Genomic DNA, 3,849 nt, shown 5'->3' on the forward strand with positions numbered 1-3,849 from the left:
GTGTGGTACAGCTACACGTATAATGTCCTATAGACTTGTACTTTATAGAAAGTGTTACCAAAGTATGTCTTGCAAGAAAGGGGAATAGATTCTGGTTGAGATATGTATTTATAGATAAACATATATTTCATATATATTTATGTTTAAGATGGATATAATGTGAGGTGACGAAAGAGAAAGTGCTTAATGTTTAGTCTGGCAGCTATGGAATTTGAGGAGATTGACATATGGAGGCCCAAGCAATACTGCAGTATGTAAGTTAACAGTTTGCACATTTGTTCAAGCTTTCATTGCAATTAAACAAAATTATCTTAAAAGCTTTGCCATTACCTCAAAATAGTTCTCCCTCAGTTTCTGCCTACAAAACCTATCCTTTTAGTGGAAATCACAGCCTTGGACTGCAGAACCATTTTCTTTGCTAAGGAAAGAAGCTCTAGCGGAACTCGGCAATCATTCATGCCCATCAAATATAACATTTATTTTCTATGAAAGATTATGCTTCTTTTCTCTTTCATTCTAAACTCTTACACTTATCCACCAGAAACCTTTTAGTGCAGATGCAGAGAAAATTAAGCTAATCTTCCACTATAGAACAGTTCCTCCTGAGCAGAGAAACTTCTGCTGTCCAACCATGTCAGTTTGCTGCTGCAGCTGTCAGCAAGTGGCTTACGTATTTCTCACTTGTCATCATGGGGGCATGTTGATGAATACATGTTAAAGACTTAAGGACAGCTCTGCTCTGATGCTGGTTCAAGTGTCACTTTTGGCCATGGGAGAGCTGCAAAAATGTTAGAACTGGGAATGGCGATTATGATGGAGCATGTCATAGTCTTCTGCAGTTGATGAGTTGATGGACACAACTGTTTCATCTGTATGATAGAGAAATACAGAATTTGATGGTGATAAATCTTACTGGCTGTGCAGCCTGAGCACAAGCATTAAGTCTTTCAGTTCATTCAGCAAACCATAAAATGTAAAGCCACACACAGAAGTGGTTGGCCAATGAAGAAGTCTTGGTTATCAGCAATCTTCAGGAAATATATTGTTCATGCTGTCCATTGCCATACACTAATAATCACACTAATAGCAAATAGTATGCCTATGTGCTTAAAGGATGTACTGCAGCTTTTGTTTTGCACTAAAAGATTCCTGCTCTTTTTACGGTCTGAATTTGGGAAAGTGGTACAAACAAACATTGCTCTTCTTATTAAATATAGCCTTTTAATGAGAAATAGATTATTATATGAAACATTCATTTGAAATAAGCTGATATAATTTCAACAGAACAGCAAAAAAGTACATAGGCAAGGTATTAGAAGCGGTATCTTCAATCAGACATATCCATGGATATACGTATGCAACACTGTGGTAGCATAATGCCAGAGGAGTAAATGTGTGCTTGTTTCATGGACCTTATGCAGTGGCTCAAAATTAAATCATAATGTACAATATATTTTGACATATCAAAACAGTCAGAAATTGTCACACTCTTGACTCGTAAATAAATCACGAGACATGGGTGCCCTATACTGCGTGCTAATGTACTCAAATGAAGGGCTTTTTGATGTAATAAAAGATTTTTCCCTTTATTACAATTACTTATATTTTGTGATATTGTTACTCTAACTTAATAGAGGTAATATTTACATATATATTGTACAACAGGGGACAAGAAATTCCCACCATTCAAGATTTCATTCTCCATCTGGTGGTTGATTTCCCCACATGCACAACCCAGCTATAGAAAGCTTTTCTCTCAGGAGGAGATGAAAGGGGTACTTTAGTTGAAGATTTATGGTCTAAAATTCAGAAGCTAATTGAATGTCACTGTTCTGTGTAGTGTCTAAGAGCAAGTTTACTCCAGCTCTAAACATGTTAAAGGGATAGATAACAGGCACTTAATAATAATAATAATAATAATAATAATAATAATAGTAATAATAACAATAATATGGTAACACTTTATTTGGATAGTCCAGTGTTTATACTCAACTATCAGGTGACAAAAAATATATGTTCAACAAAGTGACACTTGCCTATTGCATCTCTACAGACTATGTAACCCTTACCCTGACCCCATTTTTAACCCTAGCCTGGCCCTATTTCTAAACTCAACTCTAAGATTAACCCTAACCCATACATTGAATATCTATAGACTACTTTTCACACTATTGTATCACCTGAAACTCAGTACACTCTTTAGTGACACATTATTGTTACTTTATAGTAAGCTGAGTATCAGCATTGGACTATCCAAATAAAGTGTGACCAACAGTACATAGGTAGTGTTGTTTGATAGTTCTGTTTCATGATTGAGAGTGTTAAACATATTTGTAGTTGTATTGGTTTCCCCAGCAACATGTAAAAAAGGGTTAAATCTGAATCATGATATCTGGAGAGGAAAATCTATAAAAAAAAAAAAAATGAAAATCACATGTGGTCAAAAGAAGCTTTACAGATTAAACGTTGTCAAAAAGGTATTTTAAGCTTTAATATAACTATTTATCTATCCATAGGGGAAATTCAATGGCTTTACAACACAATTCTTATCCAATATAATATACCTTCTTTTGTCGCCTCCCTTTCTGCTGTGCTATGTTCTATTTAAAATCAACTCAATAGATAGACTTGAGAGGAAAAAAAGAAACAACATATAACACAAATGGAGCATTTTTTATGTTCTGAAGTAACTACTGAGTGGGAGGGAGGTGGGCCTTTATGTCTTATGTCTATGTCAGGGAAGTGTATGGCTTCAAGTTGTCTTGTAAGTGTACGTGAATGATGAATGTTTAAATTTTGCTCTTGGTGCTGAAAAGCTCCACAAGTCAGCAGTCACAACATGTACGTTTTGCAAAGCTGTACACAATAGCATCGATTGTTAATCTTCAGACCACGATATTGCACTCACGCACCAGGAGGTACTGCCTTGTGAGAAACAGCTCGAATTTCAAACACGGGAAGAAGCGCCCCAAATGCAGGATTTAGCTTGGACTGGAGTCACTCTCAAATGACACATTCAGGTAACAAACAGCAATAAGCATCAAGCGAAAAAAGGTACGCGCACACACGCACGCCCACACACACTCACACACTCACACACACACACACACATATATATATATATATATATATAAACAGCTGGCTTTTGTTATTTGACATGACTATCCATTGCTGTCCTGCTGTGTGCCTTTATGTGTCACTACAATGACAAAATGCCTCATATCTCACAAAGAGCAATGCAGATTCATTGTGGGTTTGAAATGTAGTAAAGAGTCTATAACTAATGCGCAGAGTATTTGCTCACTAGGCTATTTAATCCTTAAAATGTATAAACATTTTTAATATTAAACTGTCCATTATGTCTGAAATATTTTGCACATTTGCTGAAATAAAAGGATGATATCTGGTCTGCCCTTATGTTACTTTATTATACCTTTTTAAAAATGTTTTTCTCAGTAAAGAATGGCAGTTTCAGATATAACCTTTGATCCCTCAGAGTAAAATCAAGGCCTCTTTTTCACCAGTACATAGATTTAATATTTCTTCATTTTTTTTTCTTTCTTTTAAGTTCTTTTAGGGAATGACAGACATGCTGGGACAAATATGATACAGTCTTTATAGTGGTTCCATTAATCTTCTTAAACTGCCTAAAAGTCTTTTCATCACTGCCTTTTTCCTTTTTGTCTTTAACAATTATGCTTACAAAGTTGTTAATATTACATCAAAAGGCAGAAAAAAGGTCCAAAAATGAAAATAGAGAAAACAAAATCAAGATTAATAACCCCTCACAGTTCTCTTTGGAGGGTGTCTTTCTTTAATTTGTAGTTCTTTTGTTAATGTTACTGTACT

Source organism: Centroberyx affinis, unplaced genomic scaffold (genome assembly GCF_046629955.1).
Source record: "Centroberyx affinis isolate AG114_WGS23_722 - 3 ecotype Tasmania unplaced genomic scaffold, CSIRO-AGI_Caff_v1 ptg003943l_1, whole genome shotgun sequence".
In the NCBI taxonomy this organism is placed as follows: domain Eukaryota; kingdom Metazoa; phylum Chordata; class Actinopteri; order Beryciformes; family Berycidae; genus Centroberyx; species Centroberyx affinis.